Raw genomic sequence first — 23,656 nt, forward strand, 5'->3', positions numbered from 1 at the left:
TCTTCTATCTATGTTTTTGTACCCATTAACCAACTTCACTTCCCCTGCCTCCCTGCAACCCTTCCCAGCCTCTGGTAACTGTCACTCTTCTCTCTGTCTCTGTAAGTTCAATTGTTTTCATTTTTAGCTCCCATAAATGAGTGAGAACATGCAAAGTTTGTCTTTCTGTGCCTGGCTTATTTCACTTAACATAATGTCGTTCAGTTCTATCCATGTTGTTGCAAATGACAGGATTTTATTCTTTTTTTATGGCAGAATAATATTCCTTTGCATATATGTACTGGCAAGGGGCATTTTGACTACACCAGACTGGGATATTTGCTCACCCATTAACTCTAGAACCAAATCCCTGAATAAGATGTGACTTCCCTAATCGGGATGCTCCAATTCTAACAGCCAGGAGTCTTAAGGGTTCAGGATTCCAGAATCTAAAGTTTCTATAACTTGAAGATTCCGAAAGTCAATATTTCTAAGACTCTATAAGTCAAGAAATCTTTAAGAGGTAGTTCAAGATAAGACTTTCTATGGGGAATGTATGTTAGGGGTGGAAGTGCTAAGGAATAAATGTGAAACTTTTTTGCTTTTTTTCAATGTGTGAACCACCTACCCATAGAAAATAAATCTATAAAAAGACCATCTGCAAAAGCAAAGTGATTTCACTTAACTTAGAAAAATACAAAATATTTTCTCTGTTAAAAGGACTGGAGCTCAGGTGGGAGTTTGATAAAGGGATGGAGTCTGCTGCATGCTAGTAAACCACCTCTCCAAAGAATGCTGGGGTCTGTAGCATTTGCCAGTTTTCATGGTGTAAATACTTCCACTGCAATTGATTTCAAGTTGCCAGCAGTTTAACAATTGGTTCTCAAAGTTCCCGAAAATCTAACAATCGCCCTTTTATGACCTAGCAAAAGCTGGCTGGCCAGGCTTCTGCAATAGAACCTGGAAGAGTCAGAGGGGTTGTGGCTTTGAGGACAATTGTTCAAGTGAGAAGAGGGTTGTGCAGATCTCAAGATGACATCGGGATCCTGATGTGAAGTTTTCCTGCTTCTGGAGGAGGGAAGCAGAGGGCTATTTTGCCTCCTCTGGGCCAGGGATGCATGGAATGGCAGAGGTGGGGGCTCCCAGCTATGGAGACTGGGAGGGCAGGTAAGTGATGGGACTGATTAGGAAGAGCCGCAACTGTCCCTTCACCCGGCCCATCCTTCAGTGGAGGTGGACATTCGCCTATTTCCTCACACTTTTTTTTTTTTTTTTTTGACAGAATCTCGCTCTGTCACCCAGGCTGGGGTGCAGTGGTGTGATCACGACTCACTGCAACCTCCACCTCCCGGCTTCACACAATTCTCCAGCCTCAGCCTCCCGAGTCGCTGGGATTACAGGTGTGTGCCACTGCACCTGGCTAATTTTTGTATTTCTTTAGTAGAGACGGGTTTCTACTATGTTGGCCATGTAGTAGAAATGGCCATGTTGGCCAGGCTGGTCTGGAATTCCTGACCTCAGGTGATCCATCTGCCTTGGCCTCCCAAAGTGCTGGGATTACAGGCTTGAGCCATCACACCCGGCCCCCTCACGCAGTGATTCCATGAAAATTTATGCAGAGCAGAGATCATGATGCTCATTTTGCTGATGAGAAAATTAAGACCCAGACAGGAAAAGGTATTTGTTTCCAGTCACATAGTTGCCAGGAAATAAAATGATAGTAGCTCAAATAGATTGAGCATTTACTCTGAGCCAGATCTATGCTAAATAGCTTGACTTGTTGCTTAGGTCGGGGTCCCTGGAAGCAGATCCTGAGACAAAGTCCCCTGTGCAAGAGATTTATTTCAAAGGTGTGCCCAGGTAAGGGGGAGAGGGGCTGCAGAACAGGGAAGGGGAGGAAGCCAGGCAAGGTTGTGAGTTCAGACCATGTCCTAGCCTTAACCTAATGGGGTGTGGGTCTGGAGCACCTCAGAATTTGTCCCAGCTGGAAGCAAAAGATCCGGGCTTTCATACTCCTCTGTTAGTCATTGGCTGGGGGCCATTCTTGGGACACATTGACTCCCAGGCCCCCAGGTCAAGCCTCCGAATAAGGATTTCTTTCTTTTCTCTTTCTTTCTTTCTTTCTTTCTTTCTTTCTTTCTTTCTTTCTTTCTTTCTTTCTCTCTCTCTCTCTTTCTTTCTCTCTTTCTTCTCTCTCTCTCCTTCTTTCCTGTCTCTCTTTCTCTCTCTCTCCCTTCCTTCCTTCCTCTTTCTTTCTTTCTTTCTCTCTCTCTCTTTTTCTTTCTTTTTTTTTTTGACACAGTTTCACTCTGTCACCCAGGTTGGAGTGCAGTGGTGCAATCTCAGCTCACTGCAACCTCTGCCTCCCAGGTTCAAGTGATTCTCCTGCCTCAGCCTCCTGAGTAGCTGGGATTATAGGTGCACGCCACCACACCCTGCTAATTTTTGTATTACTAATAGAGATGGGGTTTCACCATATTGGCCAGGCTGGTCTCGAACTCCTGACCTCAAGTGATCCACCCGTCTCGGCCTCCCAAAGTGCTGAGATTACAGGCGTGAGCCAACGTGCCCGGCCTGAATAAGGATTTCTTATTAGCATCCAAACACATCGGAGCTGGGCATCAACAGTGTCCACTCGCTTGTATTAACTCAATTATTCCTCCCAGCAATGCTAAGTGGTATTATTATCACCCCCACTTTGTAGATGGGGAAAATGAGGCACAGAGAGATGGAGCCACCTGCCCAGCATCACACAGCTAGTGACTGTCAGAGCTGGGCGGAGCCTGGGCCAAACCGAGGCCTGTACACAGTTCCCATTGTTCTCTTCTGGGAGGAAGGGACGTTGGTGACTGGAGGAGCAAGAGAAGATGGCCAGAGGCAGGGGAAGCTGTCAGGACCAGGGACAGCAACTCTCAGAAGAAGGGGGAAAGAGAGGCGAGGCTTTAAGAGACCTGTTTGGGCTGGGTGCAGTGGCTCACGCCTGTAATCTCAGCATTTTGGGAGACTGAGTCAGGCGGATCGCTTGAGGTCAGGAGTTCGAGACCAGCCTGGCTAACATGGTGAAACCCCGTCTCTACTAAAAATACAAAAATTAGCTGAGTGTGGTGGTAGGCACCTGTAATTACAGTTACTTGGGAGGCTGAGGCAGAAGAATCGCTTGAACCCAAGAGGCAGAGGTTGCAGTGAGCTCAGATCGCACCACTGCACTCTAGCCTGGGTGACAAAGTGAGACTCTGTCTCCGAAAAAGAGAGACCTGTTTGGACAGAGGAAGGTAAATGAGACAGAGAAGGAGTAGGGAGGTGGGGGTATGGAGAAGAGGCTCACACAGCGCTCTCTTCCCCTCCCCCAAACATCCTAGCCCAGCCCTCTGAGCCTTAGTCTTTTTCTCTGTAAAATGGGGTGAATAGAGGTACCTGTTCCCTCATAGTGCTGTTGAGAGAATTAAATAAGAAAGTGCTTGTCAAGTGCATGTTCTGGGTGGCCCACTGTGAGGACTGACAGCCACAGCTCTTCCCTCTGCCTGGCCAAGAGGCACCAGCTGGGGTGCTAGATGTGAGCTGAGCCTCTGGCCTAGGGGACGAGGGGCTGCTGTAGGGCTGAGTGTGTGCTGGGGGAGAGGGCTGGGGTGAGCTGAGGTGGGGCAGTGGATTTGCCCCCGAGAGCCTGAGGGGAGCCATCAGTGTGCTTTCAGCCGGGAATGTCGTGACTGCAGTGTGGGGTGTGTGCTGGGTTCAGAGGGGCAGCAGAGAGATGACAAGGTGGGGAGATGGTTGAGGTTGGGCGATGCTAACGTCTAGGCAGTAGGAGGGTGGTGCGGCTGGGCTGGCACAGTGGGTGACACACATGGCTTGTGGGTGTGTAGCATAGTGTGCCCTGTGCATGGGCCTGCATGGGCACGTGTGTGTGGTCTGAGTGTGTGTCATGAGTGTCTGTAGGGGCATCTGTGTGTCTGTGTAATGGTGCATGTGTGTCTGGGAGTGAAGTTGAGGGCATGCATTGTACTAGTGTGCCTACCATACTTGAGCGTGTTTGCAAATGTGTGTGGGTGTGTGTCTGGCCCAAACCTGGCAGGCTGGGGTGGCAGAGGGGCTGAAGGCCTGGCAGTGGCCTGATGGGCAGCTTTGGAACTCCTTCCACCCCTCTCTCACAGGAGCTGACTCCCAGACCGAGGAGGCCTGCTGGCACTGAGTCTGTCCTGTATCTAGAAGGACTGCCATGGCCCTGGCAGTGGGGGAGGGCTCTTAGGACCTGGGGCAGGCTGGAGGAGTCAGGACTGAGAAGGGAGTGGGGTGGGTGAAGGCTGGGTGCAGACCTAGGAGAGGGCCACCTCCCTGGACCTCTGTTTCTGTGTCTGTGAAGTGGGCCTTGAAGAGTGGCCCCAAAAGATACAGCTGGGCAGATCCACCAATGTCTGCTGGCTCGAACCCCACCTTACACAGAGACCCAAACTGGGCAATAACTTGATGAGTGTTGCCCAGCAAATCAGTGGCTACTTGGAGGGCAGACTCCAGCTTCCTGTGGCCATCTGAGTCAGGGCCCTGGCAGGGATCCTGGAACACCAGCCCTGGGCCTCCCTTCTCCAGGCAGCACCCAGCACAATACTCCAGCCTGGGGCACAGGACTGATAGATGCTGTCCCCTCATGTTCTGGCAGATGCCCAGGCATGACTTCAAAGCTCGAAACAACATGGGAATCCCACCGTCAGAGCTCACAGCCTGTCCATTCTGCAGGATTTCAAGGCCAAGGAATAGCTTTTCTGCCTATCATTCCGCCATTAAGGAGTCAGTCATTTGGCTATGTAAATCTTTCAAATGTTTCTTTTTTAAAATGTAGGTAATTTCAGAAAGTATTTTACTTTCCACCTTGGTTGTCAATTAAGATTGGGACCGGGGAGTTGAGTTGGACTCTTTATGGGGCCAGGTTACTGGGGGAGAGGTCCTGAGGTCAAACTAGGACCTTGTACTTGCAGTGATGAGCTCTGCTTTGAGAGAAATGCCAGCACCACCAGCCAATAAGATGGAGAGAGGGAGGAGGGTGGAGTATGTAAACTGAGGCACAAAAGCTGGGGCCAAAGCAAACACTTTATAATTGTTATTATTATTATTTGAGATGAAGTTTAGCTCTTGTTGCCCAGGCTGGGTGCAGTGGCACAATCTTGGCTCAGTGCAACCTCCCCCTCCCGGGTTCAAGTGATTCTCCTGCCTCAGCCTCCCAAAAAGCTGGGATTACAGGTGTCTGCCACCACACCTGTAATTTTTTGTATATTTAGTAGAAACGGGGCTTTATCAAGACCAGGCTGGTCTTGAACTCCTGACCTCAGGTGATCCACCCACCTTGGCCTCCCAAAGTGCTGGGATTACAGGCATGAGCCACCACGCCTGGCTGCAAACACCTTATTAACAGATACCTTAGTTGAAGTTAAACACCCTAGTTAATAGCCAGCATCTTCATTAACTGTTAACACCCTAGTTAACTGCAAACACCCTACTTAACAAAAAGCTTACTTGTTGAACACTGTAGTATAGTTAACAGTGAACACTCTAGTTAACAGCAAACATTGTTTTTAACAGTTAACAGCCTAGTAAACTGTGGACATGCTACTTAACACACACTTTTGTTGACAGTGAACATGTTAGTCAACAGTGAACACATCCTAGTTAACAGGTAACACCTTCATTAACAGTTAGCACCCTACCCAACAACAAGCCCTTTAGCTGACAGCCGGTCTTTGGCAGAAAATTAGGATGAGGCACTCACTGAGGGTTTTGGGAGAGGGAGGAAGCTCAGCCTCTGGCTCTGTCCTTAGGCCTGGCCCACCAGCCCCACAACGCTACCTCCATGCAGTAGTGCCCTCTGGCTTACAGAGGGAAACAGGAAACCACAGCTGGGATGTGAATTCTCAGCCTGAGTGCCCTGTGCTTCCCTGGAGGGGAACTCAAGTTCCTCTTTTGTGTCAGAGATGAAAGTCTGAGCTAGAGTAGGTGGGGAGCTTGGAGTGATTTGTATGTCTCTCTTTCCTCTCACCCTCCCTTCCTCCTTGCTCTTGGTCTCACTGTTAGCCCCCAGCTGGCTGTGTCTGGGGCTCCCTTTTCTCCTCTACCTTGCACTCCAGCTGACCATCTCGTTTCTTTGCTCATCATCTTTCCTCAAACTCTCTCTCTCTCTTTCTTTTTTTTTCTTTTGAGACAGAGCCTCATTCTGTCACCCAGACTGGAGTGCAGTGGCACAATCTCAGCTCACTGCAGCCTCTGCCTCCTGGGTTCAAGTGATTCTCATGCCTCAGCCTCCTGAGTAGCTGGGACTACACGTGTGCACCACCACGCCCGGCTAATTTTTGTATTTTTAGTAGAGATGGGGTTTCGCCATGTTGGTCAGGCTGGTCTCAAACTCCTGGCCTCAGGTGATCCACCTGCCTCGGCCTCCCAGAGTGCTGGGTGTGAGCCACTGCACTGGGTCCTCAAACTCTTCCTCTGACTTTGTCAGTTTCTTCCCCCTACTCTCGTCTTTCCCACTCCTTGTCTCTGTCTCTCCCTCCCTCCTTCTCTTATCATCCTCCAGATCTCTGCCCAAGCACCGCCTTTTCCAAGAAGCCCTCCCTGACCCTCCAGGCCTAACTTATGTCCCCGTGTCCTCCTGGAAACCATGCTCCTTGCCTTCAGAGCCCCAACTTCTACTTGCAATGAGTAATTACAAACCAGAGTCTGTCTCCCCACCAGCATGTGAGTTCCTTGTTTGCCTTGCTCACTGCTATATCCTCAGTGCCTGGCATACAGTGAGTGCTTAATAGATGTTCCTGGTGTAATTGCCTTTCTCTCTGCCCCTTCTAGTCTCTCTGCTTTGTCCTAGCTGCCCGGATGACCTAGCCAGAGGCTTCTCCACTTGTCTCTCATCCTGCTCTTCACTTCCCTGTCTCCACAGCTCTTGGTGGCCCAGGGTGGGCCTTGGCCTTCAGCCTGCTGACCCAGGACCCTCACTCCTTCCATAGTGGGGACCAGTGCCTGTCTGAGCCCCATCATGATCCCACTGGGAGGTACTTGTTATAACTGGTTAGAGGAATGAATGATACAAAGAGAAAGGATTTGCCATTTCAATCCCAGCCATCTCTGCTTGACATACCTTGTGACCCTGCGCAAGTCACCTCATCTTTTGAGTTTCTCTTTCTCCATCTGTGAAATTGACTGGAGATCAGCAAAGACATTCCATGGGAACCTGCTTTGTAACCCATGAAGTGCCTTGTTGGTACCTGTGACTACCAGATGTTAGTATAACGTTTTCCTTCCCTCTCTGGGCACTAAGGCACATGAAGTTCAATTTGCAGCCCCCAGGAGCCCAGGCTGGGGTGCTTGGGGTGCTGGGGCTCTTCAATGATGGCAACTAGGGGAAGGACAAAGTTGGTGTTTAAAACCAAATTCATTAATGTGTGTATCATTGAGCAGGGATCCTCAACCCCCAGGCCACACAGCAGGAGGTGAGCGGGGGACAAGCAAGCAAAGCTTCATCTGTATTTACAGCTGCTCCCCATTGCTCACATTACTGCCTGAGCTCCACCTCCTGTCAGATCAGTGGTGGCATTAGATTCTCACAGGAGGGCGAACCCTATTGTGAACTGTGCATGCGAGGGATCTAGGTTGCACACTCCTTATGAGAATCTAACGACTGATGATCTGTCACTGTCTCCCATCACCCCCAGATGGGACCTTCTAGTTGTAGGAAAACAAGCTGAGGGCTCTTACTGATTCTACATTATGGTGAGTTGTATAATTATTTCATTCTATATTACAATGTGATAGAAATAGAGTGCACGATAAATGTAATGTGCTTTAATCATCCAGGAATCATCCTGAAACCATCCTTCCCCCAACCCCACACCGGTCCTTGGAAAAATTGTCTTCCATGAAAGCTGTCCCTTGTGCCACAAAGATTGGGGACCACTGTTACTGAGCACCTACTATGTGCCAGGCACTGTTTAGGGCTCTAGGGCTATATCAGCAAACAAATTAGAACTCTGCTCCTAGTTCCTAACGCAGTCATTGCACCATCCATGACTTCAACAGATATGCATTGAGCACCTACTGTGTGCTGGGCACAGCGGAGGCCTTGGGATGGAGAAGTGAATGAGACCTGCCCTCACAAGTGCATATTTGGTGCTCCATCTCTGTTCAGTGCTTAGTGCCTTTCCACGCTCCAATATTTTACCTTCGGCCTGCCCAACTAAAGTGACGAGAGCAATTGCAGATTAGGTGACTTGCTGAAGGTCACGTGTGCTGGAAATTGGAAGAGCTGAATCAAAACTCAGATCTGTTTGAGTCTAGGGCCCTAATTCTTTGGGTATCTTGGGTTGTATCTATCCTCTGTTTACAAGTCTCTCTCTCTCTCTCTCTTTTTTTTTTTTTGAGATGGAGTCTCGCTCTATTGCCCAGGCTGGAGTGTAGTGGCACCATCTCGGCTCACTGCAACTTCTGCCTTCCAGGTGATTCCAAGTGATTCTCCTGCCTCAGCTTCCCAAGTCGCTGAGAATACAGGTGTGTGCCACCACGCCTAAGTTTTGTATTTTTCGTGGAGACGGGGTTTCACCATGTTGGCCAGGCTGGTCTCAAACTTCTGACCTCAGGTGATCCATCTGGCTTGGCCTCCCAAAGTGCTGGGATTACAGACATGAGCCATCGTACCTGGCCCCAAGTCTCATTTTCCCTGTCTGTACCCTGAGTAACCTTGGAGACCATCCAGCGACGTGGATCAGTGAGAGGAGTGCTGGGGCCAGTGAAGCCGGGGAAGGGGTGCCCAAACTAACATCCCTTCTCCACCAGCGGCCAGGCCAGCTCAGCCTCTGTGCAACTTTCCCTGCTTCTGAGTCTGGAGGTGGTTCTTATTATTGGCTCCAAATGACTTTTGCATCCATTTATTTGCTGCATTTTGATTTTGCATTCAATTTCTGGTCCATTCATGGTGTCTGCGCTACCTAGGGGATGAAAAATTGAGGCAGCCAGGAGTGCAGTTTGGACACGCCTGACAGCCACCACTCCTTGGAGGGAGGAACGCTTGACCAACTCCACAGTGGAAAGGCTGATGAGCAGGAGGCTGCCCCGCCACTGCCCCGCCACTGCCCCCTACTCCAGCCAGAATCTGCCAGATGGGCTTCCCACCCCGAAGCTGGCTTCTCCACTCCCCCGGCTCCAACACACATATCTCAGCTGGAGAGATGGCCACTGGGAACCCAGCCAGTACCTGGGTCCTGTAAGCAGGGCAGGCACTAGACTTCATAAAGGATTTGAAATCCTTCAGGGCTATGCAGGAGCATTTGGGCAGAGAGAGCAGAATATGAGTCCCAACTTGGTCCCGCCAACCTCTCTTCTTCATTCACCTTTAGTGGTGTTGTTTTGTTTCATTTTGTTTTGAGGTGGAGTCTCACTCTCTTACCCAGGCTGGAGTGCAGTGGTGTGATCTCGGCTCACTGCAACCTCCACCTTCTGGGTTCAAGTGATTCTCCTGCCTCAGCCTTCCGAGTAGCTGGGACTACAGGCATGCACCACCATACCTGGCTAATTTTTGTATTTTTAGTAGAGACAGGGTTTGGCCATGTTGGCCAGGCTGATCTCGAACTCCTGACTTCAGGTGATCCACATACCTTGGCCTCCCAAAGTGCTGGGATTACAGGTGTGAGCCACTGAGCCCAACCTAGTGGGGTCTTTCTAATAGACGATTTGACCTGGCCACTCTCCTGCTCAAGACCCTTTCATTGCTCCCCACTCCCCTCAGGCTTGGGTACAAATTTCTGGCCTTCCAAGCCCTATCCACACCAGCCCCCTCTCTCAGTTCTTCCTAAGCTCCAGCATCTCCCAGTGGCTCCTATTTCCCCATGTTCACACCTTGGCAGAGGCTGTTCCCTTTGCCCAAACCATTTGCCACATTGTCCTTTAGGCAAACTCCTAGACACTCTCTGCAAATTGTGAGGACACCAGCTAGCCCTCTGCACCAGGTATCGCACTTCACACTTTATATGCCTTATTCACTTGGCACTCACAGCCCCTCTAAGAGAAATTCCCATTTGCAGATCTCCTGAAGTCAGCAGAGGCTCAGAGAAGTCAAGCAACTTGCCCTGGGTCACACAGTAGGATGGCAGGGCAGGCAGTGCAACTCCAGAGTCCATGCTCCTAACCTCAGAGCCTCAGAACCAGCTCAGAGCCCACCTCCTCAGAGCTCTCCCAGCCACACAAACGCCAGCCTCCTCCATCCCACCTCACTCCTGCTCTCAGCAGCGAGACCTCCCTCCTCATCTGGGGCTCCCATGGACCCAGGACGTTTTTGGTGATTACATTTCCACACTGCCTTTATTCCCTCATGTCTGGCTCTGTCATGAGATGCTGAGGCTGGTCAAGGACTGTGGCTGTGGGTTCCCAGTTCCCAGCATAAGGCTAGGCAAAAAGGGTAAATGTAACTAAGATTGGTCTCATCAGGAGCCCCACAGAGATGACAGAAGGAGCAAATGAAGTAAGAGCTGTAAACAGGCTGGGTGCAGGGGCTCATGCCTGTAATCCCATCACTTTGGAAGGTCGAAGTGGGAGGATCACTGAGCCCAGGAGACCAGCTTGGGCAACATAGTGAGACCCACTCCCTCAACAAAAAATAAAAACTTAACCGGGTGTGGTGGCATGTTCCTATAGTCCCAGCTACTTGGGAGGCTGGGGTGGGAGGGTCGCTTGAGCCCAGGAGGTCGAGGCTGCGGTGAGCTGAGATCGTGCCACTGCTCTCAGCCTGGGCGAGACCCTGTCTCAAACAAGCAACAAACAAAAAACCAAGCTGTAAACAGACCTTGTGTGGCTTTTGTGTCCAGGAGGTGGGGAGGTGTTATTATATGCAGAGGTGACAGGCTGCACAGCAATGATCTGCAGTGTCTACACCATCTTTCCTCCACAAAGTCAAGATGGGGCATCATCTCCTAAAGGGTCTCTGAAAGCACACCACCATTAGCTGGTTCAGTATCACTCCATTTCCCCCTGCCCCCTAACCCCCAGCCTTGGGGAGACTGGGGGAGAAGGAGGGTGCTTCTGGGGAGGAGGGGTCTCTGATGGAAGTCATATATCACAGTGGCAGCTGAGGCAGAGAGATGGGAGCGATTTTTCTTCATGGTTTGCAGACAAATGTGGTGGACAGAAAATTGATGGCAACCTTTGGCAGCGAGAGACCTGGGGCCTAGGGAGTGGCCATGCCTGCCCGGGCAATGGGGATCACAGGCAACCACTCCCCGCGGACCCCCGGCTCCCACCTGAATCTATTGTCCTGGGCAGAGGCAAGGGGGCAGCCCAGACTTGGGGAAGACGCATTGAGGGGGCGTGGGAGGAGGGTATGTGTGAGGTGGCCTGGGTTAGTGCTGACTGTGTGACCAGGGCAAAGTCAGGCCCTCTGTAGGCCTCAGTTTCCCCGCTGGTACAGTGAGTTGTCAAGGCCAGCAGAATCTTGGGGAGGGATGTAGGTGGGCTTTTTCCCATATCTCTTATCTTTAGCTGTCTCGTAGGGTCTGGGAGAGTCAGGAAAATGGACGTAACTCTGGCAGAAGTCTCAGGAGCCCCAAAGCTACACATTTCCTGCTTCCAAATTATCCTTGAACCTAGAGGTTTGGGGAGCTTAGAATCTTAGAACCTGGAAAGCTTGTTTTCCTAGAAACCCAGATTCCTCAGCTCTGAATGCATTCAGTGTAACTCTCCACCCACACCCCAGGTGTGCAAGAAATGTAGCTTCCTTTGTTTTTAAATAATGCATCGAACTTGCATTTCAAGCTCCGTTCTGCCAGGATGGAAGAAACCCAGGCGGACCGGGCTTCCCTCTTTCATGGGGCTGGATGATACTTGGGGGACTGCCACAGGTCGTGGAAGAGGAGAGGTGACTCCTCAGTTGTCTGCCTATCAAGACATGATGCCCCTTCTGACCCTCAGTGGCTGGTCACCATGGCGTGCAACTGTCCACAAGGCTGCTCTGGTCTTTTGAGTCTCTCTGATGCTCCCACACCATGCTGGGCACAGGGGTCTCTGCTGGGCCATATCAGACCTGTGGACCCAGACTGGGGCTCAGCCTGGAGTAGGGCACAGGCCACCGTTGCTCTCAAGTCTTCTAGATGTGGCTGTGGATTCTGACATCACCCTCAGGCCTGGAGATGGGGTAGGACTCCTTTCTCAGAGGCCTGCAGGTTCAAGGGCTCCGGGTTTCCCTTCGACTCCTTTCCTGAAACCCAGCTGAGGGGACTGCACTGGGGATCCTAGGGGTGACTGGGAGCTGGGTCACATCTGTTAGAGAAAAAATTATTCCCACCTGGTCAACGTGGCAAAACCCTGTCTCTACTAAAAATTAGGTGGGTGTGGTGGCACATGCCTGTAATCCCAGCTACTTGGGAGGCTGAGGCTGGAGAATCACTTGAACCTGGCAGGCAGAGGTTGCAGTGAGCCGAGATTGTGCCACTGCATTGCAGCCTGGGAGACAGAGCTATCTAAACAAACAAACAAACAAACAAAAAACAAAACAAAACAACAAGAAAACCAGAAACATTTATTCAACGACACTTGTTGAAGAGTGATAAGGTGGACTTTTTATTCAGGACCACTGCAACAGGGACCATTGCAACGGGATTTTGCGGTGGGGGAGAAAGAACGGGCTCAACTCCGAATACAGCATAGGCAAGTGTGAGTTTATGGCTAAGGAGCAGTGCAGGGGTCCAAGGATGGAAAATGACTGAGAGGAAGCATCAGGGGTGAGGGAGAATCTGACTCAACTGATCTAACAGGATTCTTGCTGAAGACAGGCCAGGGGGATCAGGCATAATCTGGGCCGTGGTGGAGGGTGAACAGCCTGATTAGATATGAAGGATGATCAGATATTGAGGATAGGGGGTTCTTGCTAAACTGACTTAGGGTTCTTGCTAAAACTGGATTTTGTAAGAAAGTATGCAGATGGGCTTAGCAGAGTTTCGGGAGCCTGACTAAAGTTTGGTCAAGTGAAGAATCTCTGCTACTCTCTAGAGTTACTCTCAAAAAAATAAAAATAAAAATAAATAAAAATAAACATGATGGGTAGAGAGGCTACACATCCTGTTCCCTGAGAGCATTTGCTTTTTTTTTTTTTTGAGATGGAGTCTTGCTCTGTCACGCAGGCTGGAGTGCAGTGGTGCAATCTTGGCTCACCGCAACCTCTGCCTCCTGGGTTCAAGCAATTCTGTCATCTCAGCCTCCCGAATAGCTGGGATTACAGGTGCGTGCCACCACATCTGGCTAATTTTTTTTTTTTTTTGTATTTTTAGTAGAGATGGAGTTTCACCATGTTGACCAGGCTGGTCTTGAACTCCTGACCTCAAGCGATCTGCCTGCCTTGGCCTCCCAAAGTGCTGAGATTACAGGCGTGAGCCACCACTCCCGGCCAAGCATTTTCTTTTCAGGGGTTGGGAGGAGAAAGAGAAAGGAATTGGGTTGGTGAGTGGTATATACAGGGGTATTCAATTGTATCTGTAACATTTTATTTATATATTTTTATTAGTTATAAATTATATATAAATATACATATACATGTGTTTCTGTATGTAAGTTGTTTATAAGTTTTTAAAAGAGAAGCATGGCCTCTGTATCCTTCCGAAGCTGACTTCTCTCCCTTCCTATTACATTGCTACGATTCACATTTGTTGTTGCTTGTGGCTGTTGTTCATTCATTTTGACTGCTGGATAGCATTCCATTGTGTAAGGATATCGGAGGATGCAAGTCCCCAAGACCTCCCCGACACTGCTGGTGGAGTGCAAATTGATGCAACCACATTGGAAAACAATTTGGCAGTATCTCATGGAGGTGAATATTCAGCAATTCCACTCCCAGGTAAATACCCAAGAGAAACTCTTGCACACACGCAGCAGCAGACATGACAAGAATGCTTATAACAGTTCTGTCCACAATAACAAAAACCTGGAAACAACCTAAATGCTCATCAACCCGAGAAGGAATGAATACGCTTGTTTGCTGACAAAATACATTTTAAAAAATAAATAAAAGGTAAGAACTGAAGCAAGTCAGGCATAATTCTAATATAAGTTAAAACTGGATCGTGGGCACATTGGTCTTTATTAATTTATTCTTTGAATGTCTGAAGTAATTCATAACAAAAAGAAATCGTGTTTTGAAAAATCTTGAATTGTAGCATCTTGGACTTAGAAGGCCTGTAATCTTTGGTGTCAGAAGGGGTTAGGGATGAGCTAGTCATGTCTGTGACATCCGGGAGCTTACCCAGCGAGCTTCCAGCCTTTGCCTGTGTACTCTCTGCAGTGGAGTGACCCAGAGTGCATGATAAGATTAACTCCAGGGGTGGGGTAGGTCAAGATACAAACATTACTCTCATCTGCAGATATTGTTCATAAGGAAGGGAAATGACCTAGAATGACACAGAAAGGGCTGATAACAAATCAGGGTGACCAAGGATGACACCTCCCCTCCGCCAACTCCACGAGGGGCTGACAAAACTGTGCCCTATCCTAGAGATAGGCTTCCGGAATGACCAGGATGGGTCAGCATAGCTAGAAAAGGGGGTCCCAGAGCAGAATGTGGTGCATGGGTCTGCCCGATAGAGGGAAGCTGGTGGGCCCAGGCCATCAGGCCAGAAAACTGCATCTTCCTCATCCCCTCCCCTCCAGAATCTTGTCCTATTCACCAAGTCCCCTTATGTTTTATAATTCAGTCCCCCAGCCCTTCTGGGACATCTGTACTACATTTCTCTTTAACTTGAACAGCATGCTGCCGGATGCATGCATGCCCGAACACAGGGACCCTGTATTTACATATGCACATGCCTAGACCGGTGTGCACATGGGGTCCTGAGGAGTTAGTAGCTGTGGACATGCGTGTAGCTCCCCCTGGACCAAGTCCATGCCACACGATCACTGCTGCCAGATGACTCCCCAGCCTCTTCTTGGCTTCTCTGCCTTCCATCTCATCCCCTCCAAGCTTCCCATTGCAACCAGGGGTTGGGGAGACTCCTGAAATCCAGAGCTGACCCTGCCACTCCACAGCATGGATGAATGAATGTGTGTTACAGGCACATTTCTATGCTTATGCATGTGGGCTCCTGGATCCTGTGTGTGCACATGGAGATGTGTATGTACCCTATTTCATTTTTAGATTTACTTTATTTTTTGATTTGGTAATACCTGGACATGATAAAAGCTTCACACAATTAAAAAAGATACATAAGAAAAGTCCATGTCCCAGTGGCTTTTTGAATGGTGGAGGAAGGACTTCCGAAAATCTGCTCCTTCATAAAAGCAATGAAAATACTGGAGAAACTCTCCAATATAGTTTTTTGAAACACTGGAAATTAAAAGCTTACTATAATCTGAGGAGTGTTGATTTTAAAATAGCTGAATCTTGGTAAGACCATGAGCTTTATGATGTTTTGTTTTCATTTTTCTAAGACAGGGTGTTGCTCTGTCACCCAGGCTAGAGTGCAGTGGCATGATCATGGCACGGCAGCCATAACCTCTTGGGCTCAAGCAATCCTCCCACCTCCCAGTCTCCTGAGTAGCTGGCACCACAGGCATCCACCTCCATGATGTTTTAACCTGCCTTAATCCCATTTCTCTCTCCCTATCTCTGTGATATTTTTGAAAACAGTGGTATTTTGTTTTCTACCTGTTTCTTGGGATATAGCTCCTAAAACTTTTGGAATCTCCAGAGTAATTAGTGTCTTTTGTATGCTAATGACATGACTGATGGCATGAGGTAGGTGGGGGGCCCTAGACAGCTTCAGGATGGGATCTGGTCACTGGACCAGTCTGAGAAACAGAAGTGAACTCTAGAGCCTCAGAGACCTGTAGGATACCACCAAGTGTACCATGTACCAACATGTGCAAAATGGAAGTCTCAGAAAGATGGGAGAGAGAGATGAGGAAGAAAGAATATTTGAAGAAATAATGACCAAAACCTCCACAAATTTAGTCAAAAAACATTAATCTGCACATCCAAGAAGTGCGACAAACTCCAAGAAGGATAAACTTAAAGGGGTCTGTATCTAGGCACTTCATTGTCAAACTGTTGAAAGCCCAAAGCAGAGAGAATCTTGAAAGTCTCAAGATAAAAGTGATTTACCAGGTGCAAGCAGTCCTCAAGAAGATTAACGGCTGACTTTATATGAGAAACCACGAAGACCAGAAAGCAGTGGGATGAATATTTGAAGTGCTGAAAGAAAGACTACTAAGTAAGAATTCTTTATCCAGCAAATTATTCTTCAAAATGGGAAATTAAGACATTCCTAGATTTAAAATATTGGAGAATCTATTACTAGAAGGCTTGCCTTACAAGAAATACTAAAGGGAGTCCTTTAGGTTGAAATGAAAGAACAGTAACTGGAATCTGCATGAAGAAACAACAGTTATAGAAGTAAAGTATAGAAATAAGGAGGAACGATAACTACATAGGTAGATATATGGCTACATAAATGTAATTTTGTTTATAACTTTTTTCTTCAATCTTATTTAAAAGATAACTGCACAAAGCAATAATTATAAAGCTATGTTGATGGGCTTATAATGTAATGTATAGAGATGTAATTTGTATGACAACAATAGCATAAAAGAGGAGGGAGGAAATGAAAGTATATTGGAGCAATGTTTTAGTATACTATGGAAATTATATTGGTATTGAACCAAATTAGATTATTTTAAGTTAATATATTGATTGTAATCTACATGGAAGCCACTAAGAAAATAACTCAAAAAATAAAAGAAACAAAACAAGATAATAAAAATGGTATACTAGTAGCCAGGCATGGTGGCTCACACCTGTAATCCCAGTACTCTGGGAGGCTGAAGTGGGTGGATTACTTGAGGTCAGGCATTCAAGACCAGCCTGGCCAACATGGTGAAACCCCGTCTCTACTAAAAATACAAAAATTAGCCAGACATGGTGGTGGGCACCTGTAATCCCAGCTACTCAGGAGGCTGAGGCATGAGAATCACTTGAACCCAGGAGGTGGAGGTTGCAGTGAGCCAAGGTTGTGCCATTGCACTCTAGCCTGGGCAACAGACCAACATTCTGTCTCAAAAAAAAAAAAAAAAAGGTATACTAGAAATTATCAGTTTAACACTAAAGAAGGTAGTATTGGAGGTATAGAGGAACAAAAAAATGTAAGACATACACATGGCAAAGTAAAATGGCAGACACGAATTCTACCTTATCAGTTAAGAAAAAAAGGAAAAATACATAACACGAAAACCATAACCAAAAGAGTTCTGGAGAGGCTATGCTAACATTAGACACAGTAATCTTTAAGATAAAGATTAATACTAGAGACAAAAAAGGATGTTTTATAATGATAAAATGGTCAATCCATCAGGTATACATAACAGCTATAAACACATATGCATCTAACAATAAAGCTCCAAAATACACGAAGCAAAAACTGACAGAATTGAAGGCAGAAATAGACAATTCAACAATAATAGATGGAAACTTTAATATTCTACTTTTAATAATGAATACAATACCTACGCAGAAGATCAACAAGGAAATGAAAGACCTGAACAATATTAAAAACTAACTTGACCTAACAGACACCTATGGAATATTCCTCTCAACAGCAGCATTTTTCTTAAGTATGCATAGATCATTCTCTAAAATAGATAATATGTTAGGTCACAGAACTAGTCTCATATGTTCAAAAGGATTTAAATCACACAAAATATGTTTTCTGACCACATAAAATGAAATTAATTATAAAAACATAATGAAAGAACTTTGGGAAAGCACTTTCCAAAAAAATGTGGAAATATAAACAACACACTACTAACTAGCCAATTAGTCAGAAAAGAAATAACAAGGAAAACTAGAAAATATTTTGAGATGAATGAAAATGAAGACACAACATACCACAACTTATGGGATGTTGCTTAGGCAGTGCTTAGAGGAAAGTTTACAGCTACAACCACCTATATTAAAATAAAGAAAGACCTCGAATCAGTCACCTAAACTTCCTCCATAAAGAAATTAGAAAAAGAGGGGCAAACTAAATCCACAGTAAGCAGAGACAATTACATAATAAAAATTAAAGAGGAAATAAGTGAATGTACCACTTTATACCTAGTAGGATGGGTATAATAATGAAAAAAGGACAATAACAGGTGTTACTTGGCAAGGATTTGGAGAAATTGAAACCCTCATACATTACTGATGGGAATATAAAATGGAAACATTTTGTCAGTTTCTCAAAAAGTTGGACATAGAGTTACTATAGGACCCAGCAATTTTACTTTTAGGTATACATCCAGTCAAATGAACCTATTTTCAAACAAAAACTTACTAATGTATGTTTATAGCTACATTATTTATAATAGCCAAAAGGTGTAAGCAACCCAAATATCCATTAGCTGATGAATGTGTAAACAAAATGTGGTATATCCATACAACAGGGTATTATTAAGTCATGAAAAGAAAGGTGCTACAACGTAGATGACCCTTGAAAACATTATGCTAAGTGAAAGAAGACACAAAAGGCCACACATTGTATGATTCCATTTATATGAGAGATCTAAAATAAGGAACTCCATGGAGACAGGAAGTAGATTGGTGGTTGCCTAGGGCTGGGAGCAGGGAGAAATGAGGTCTAACTGCTAATGGGTGTGGGTTTTCTTTTTGAGGTGATGGAAATGTTCTGGAATTAAATAGTGATTGTACAACTTTGTGAATATACTAAAGACACTGAATGAGCACTTTAAAAGGATAAATTTTATGGCATATGAATTATATCTCAATAAAACTGTCATAAAAGTCAATGTTCTGCCATGCTATTTTCTTCTGGCGTATCTTTCCAGAGATACTCTAGGCATGTGGCAGCATATATATGTATATAGTAAATATTTCTGTTTTTTTTTTGTTTGTTTTTGTTTTGTTGAGATGGAGTCTCGCTCTCTCGCCCAGGCTGGAGTGCAGTGGTGTGATCTCAGCTCACTGCAATCTCCTCCTCTTGGGTTCAAGTGATTCTCCCACCTCAGCCTCCAGAGTAGTTGGGATTACAGGCATGTGCTGCAACACCCAGCTAATTTTGTATTTTTAGTAGAGATGGGGTTTCACCATGTTGGCCAGGCTGGTCTCGAACTCCTGACCTTAAGTAGTCTGCCTGCCTTGGCCTCCCAAAGTGCTGGGATTACAGGTGTGAGCCACCGCGCCCAGCCTATAATAAATATTTCACTAAGTCTGAGATTCTATTAATGAAAACAGTATTTTATGTACTACAAAGGAAGAAAAAATTAATTTTAATTGTAAGGCATATCTCAATTTCAGGGATGTTAACATGTTTAACATGTGGCTCTTGGAATCAATGCAAACATTGATTACGTGTTTTGGAGAGCTCATGAATCAGGATATATCCTGGATGTGGTGGATACTTTCAGTGAACCTCATAGGTCCCTTTCAGACAGCTCCTGCACACAGTAATGGTTTTCTGCGTCTTTATCTAAGGGTGCTTCCTGGGTGCGCTTAGCCCAGAAATGCAGAATTAGTGCCCAGGAGCAACCTTCAGTCAGCAAGGAACAGGAGATGTAGAGAAAGCCAGGCGTGGTGGCTCACGCCTGTAATCCCAGCACTTTGGGAAGCCGAGGCGGGCAGATCACTTGAGGTCAGGAGTTTGAGACCAGCCTGGCCAACATGGCGAAACCGTGTCACTGCTAAAATACAAAAAAGAAAAAAGAAAAAGAAAAAAAAGAAAAAAAATTAGCCGACTGTGGTGGCACATGCCTGTAATCCCAGCTACTTGGGAGACTGAGGCAGGAGAATCGCTTGAACCCGGGAGGTAGAGGTTGCAGTGAGCCAAGATCTTGACACTGCACTCTGGCCTGGGCGACAGAGCAAGACTCCATCTCAAAACAACAACAACAACAAGAAACCAACCAGGAATTTTAAAGAAGCACCAACAACTTCCTTGCCCTTCGGAGACAATTCTGAAGTGTGTCTCACATGGTCTTTCAGAGGATGTCTAGCAGGACGGAGCCCCAGAGACCCCAGGTGTTAACTCACTCAGAATACACATTTGTCTCCTGTCATCCTTGCTGAGATTCCTAGGATCCCACATAAACTATTTGCACCTAAATCCCAGTCTTAGACTTTTCCTTTGAGAGAAGCCACATTTAAATACTGTGTGTATGGCTGTGAATGGGGTGTGCACATCTGTGTTCATGAATATATGGGAATCAAAGTATGAATACATGTGTATACCCATGTCTATGTGTGTCTATGGAAGCATTTCTGTTTGGAAATTGGCATGAATGTGTATGTACACGTGTGCATGTTTGTGCATGAATTTTTTTTTTTTTCCAGACAGGGTCTTGCTCTGTCACCTAGGCTGGAGTGCCGTGGTATGAATACAGCTCACTGCAGGCTGAAACTCCCGGGCTCAAATGATTCTCCTGCCTTAGCCTCCTGAATAGCTGGGAACACAGGTGCCTGTCACCCCATCCAGCTAAATTTTTTTGATTTTTTTGTAGAGATGGGGTTTCACCATGTTGCACAGACTGGTCTAGAACTTCTGGGCCCGAGTGATCCTCCCGCCTTGGCCTCTCAAAGTGCTGGGATTACAGGTGTGTGCCACCACACCCAGCCTTTGTGCGTACTTATACTCCAGTGCAGATGCATCTATGGAATGCTTGTGTGTGCCAGTGTCCGTGCACATGTATATATTTGTCATATTGCAATAGATGGGCTCTCAGACCTGTTTAAGGGTGTGTTTTTGTGCCTGCATGAGCCAGAAAGGTCGAGGAAGCCCGAGAAAGACCCTCAGAGGGTCTTTGGTGCTTAGGAGCCTCTTGTTGGGTGGTGCCACTGGGGAGATGGGTGGGGAATGCATTATAATAGTGGCCTGTTGCATGCCCTCTCTTTCTCTGCAGATGCCTGTCTGGAGACAACCTCATCAAGTCTGGTCTCAGATGTGTGTTCTCTGATGGGAGACAGCTGGAGCGGCTGTCAGGTCTCCCTGGCAATAGCGGCGCCTGTGGCAGCACCTGTCAGCAGCACCTTAACGCTGTCCCAGTGATGGCTGCTGTGAGTGGGAAGGTGACAGGAGGCAGTTGTTCTTGGGGTCTGGGAGGCTCTTTGCTGCACTGCTCCTTGACCCCTCTACATGGAAGGGTGAGCCCCAGTTCCTGTACATCTTCTGGAATTGCAGACCTCCTCCCCACGTCACCTCCAGTGGATTTCCTTGCTGGTCTTGACTCTGGCTGATGCCACCCACACGCCTCCACTCCAGCTGTTTTCCTAAGACAGCGTGTGATGCCATGCCGCCCTGTGTTTCCTGGTCCCTCTGCCTCAAAGACTTTGGTTTCCCACCTCTGTCTGGTGAATTTCCCTTTTCCAAGGCCAGCTTCCAATTCCCTTTTTCAGACATCCTGTCATGCTGTGCCCAGGCAGAGCCTTCCTCCCCAAACCCACACAGCCCTTTGCACGTTTCTCTTCCATTACACATATTGGTTGCCAGGAAGGAGAATTCAGGTGAATGCCTGCCTCTGGCTCCCAATCACAATGTTTGAGTCTCAAGGAGGGCGACCAGGTGGAGTTAGGTGACCTCAACCCAAGGGGACAAGTGTCAGAGTTGGGCAGGGTAAGGTCTGGATCCCAGGAAGATAATTCTGTTGTTCTTAAAATAAGACCCCAGCTGGTGATGAGGAGAGAGACCTGGAGGACATAGAGAAGCGCCCAGAACCCTCCTTCATTCCAAGAGGAGCGGCTGCTGACCACAGGGCAGAGGGCCAAGGTTCTAGGAAGGGGGCACAGAGGTCAGGACTGGACTGCAGTCCAGCAAGAACTGGAGCTCAAGCTTCAGCCTTCTGATTGAGCTCACCAGTCTTAAAGGAGACTGGAGCTCCCTGGACCTAGGTTCAAATACCCACTCCTCCGCTTATTTGCTGTGTGACCGTGGGCAAGTCACTTCACCTATCTGAGCCTTGGTTGCCATCAGTGCAACATGAGGTAACACTGCTCAATTTAAGGAGATAATGTTGGGGAGGGCCTAACCCAGATATGGGCACACAGCAGGCACTGGTCTCCACCTTGGGGAAAAAAAGTCACAGCTGCAGCCACTGGGGCTGCCCGAGACAAGCTTAGGGAAACATTGCCAACTCCAGTTCCTTATTGCTGGGGGTGAAGGCTCTTGGCAGCCCCAGGCTGCACGTGACCCTTGAATCCTTTATGTTCTGTGTGACTTTTATCAAGTCATTTCACCTCTCCACACCTCAGTTTCCTGCCCCATAAACTGGAGACACTAATAAAACCCACCTTATGGGGTTGTTTGTAAGAAAGGATTGCTATTAATTGCCATAGGGAATGAATTAATTGCTTGTTAATTGCTATGAATGTTAAAAATCCATTGTTATACGAGTTAATTGCTTGAAAGTGCCCACCACAGTGCCTGGCACATAGTGAGCATTCAGCGCTCAGCAGCAGCTACTGTCATTGAGACAACGTTTGAACACCTGCTCTGTGCCGAACTTCATGCCAGGCACCCAAAACATCGAGACAGAGGCACAACTTGATCCGTGGATACTCTAAGCCCAGTTGTGGGTGGCCGAGGGGAAGGATGGAAGCACCCAAATGCCTCATGGAGAGTACAAAACATCACAAGACAGAGTCAGAAAAAGAGGTGCAGGAGGGCTTCCTGGAAGAGAAGACTTTTGAATGCTGCTTTAATAGCTGGGAATGTAACAACAATGTAACTAATATTTACTGAGAATTTACTCTGTGCCAGGTACTATAGGTGTTTCACCTATATGGTCTTATTTAAAGATTCTAACAGCAATAGGTAATAGGGACTATTGCACCCATTTCATGGAAGAAGAAAGTGAGACTTAAAGAGATTAAGACACCTGCCCAAGATCACCCAAGCCTGAGTTTGAATTTTCAGATATCTGAGCTCTGAAGCTCCGCACTCTTCGGCACTCCAGGAAGAGGGATGTAAAATTGCAGAATTAGGGGAGGGTGGGTACACGTGTTAACTGTGCACCAGGGTATACCAGATCCTGGCTGGGACATTTTGCTTGCTTGATCACATACAATCCTTACTACAAGCCATATGAGGTAGAAAATATTATCACCTCCATCTTGCAGATGAGGAAACAGGCTCAAAGCAGTTGAGCATTTTGTACAAGGTTAAACAATTGGCAGTGGGATCTGACTCTAGGCGCTCCAATTCCCAAGCCCATGTTATTTCTGATACTGTAGGTGTGTTCTGGAAACAGAAAGGAACTGTCCAGTGTGGCTAAAGGTTAGGGTCCTTGCAGAGAACAAAGTATGGAGCAGTTGGGACTGAATTTCAAAGGGCTAGATGTCCATTCATACAGTAGACAATGGGGAGCCACTGAAGATTGTGGAGTAGGGGCATGGTGGGGCCAGAGCTGCAACTTCCAAAGATGAATCATGTCGCAGCACCTAAGATGGATGGGATGGGGATGAGAGAGGCAGCAGGAGCCCCATCAGGAGACAGCACCAGGTGATGGTGACTTTAGATGACAAGGGATATGGACAAACTGGCATTTTGCTGGGGAAGGAAAACCAAGAGCTCAGGGATGAGAAACAGCCAGGGGCAGGGCCATTAGCCTTATCAAAAACCTGATTGCTCTTAGCAAAGTATTTAATACAATTTCCTGCTATTAGGGCCAAACCTGGACTAGCAAGATT

The 23,656-nt window shown here is 47.1% G+C and overlaps 1 long non-coding RNA gene across 1 annotated transcript; it reads left to right on the plus strand.

Moving 5' to 3' along the window:
* Positions 1-950: 950 nt before the first annotated feature.
* LOC134809213 (uncharacterized) lies at positions 951-22,283 on the plus strand. Its single transcript, XR_010154374.1, has 5 exons — positions 951-1,146; positions 1,262-1,379; positions 1,768-1,839; positions 13,685-13,828; positions 20,875-22,283. It is a non-coding gene; the product is annotated as an uncharacterized LOC134809213 (long non-coding RNA).
* The last annotated feature ends 1,373 nt before the right edge of the window (positions 22,284-23,656 follow it).

The sequence above is a fragment of the Pan troglodytes genome, chromosome 21, assembly GCF_028858775.2.
Source record: "Pan troglodytes isolate AG18354 chromosome 21, NHGRI_mPanTro3-v2.0_pri, whole genome shotgun sequence".
Taxonomy (NCBI): domain Eukaryota; kingdom Metazoa; phylum Chordata; class Mammalia; order Primates; family Hominidae; genus Pan; species Pan troglodytes.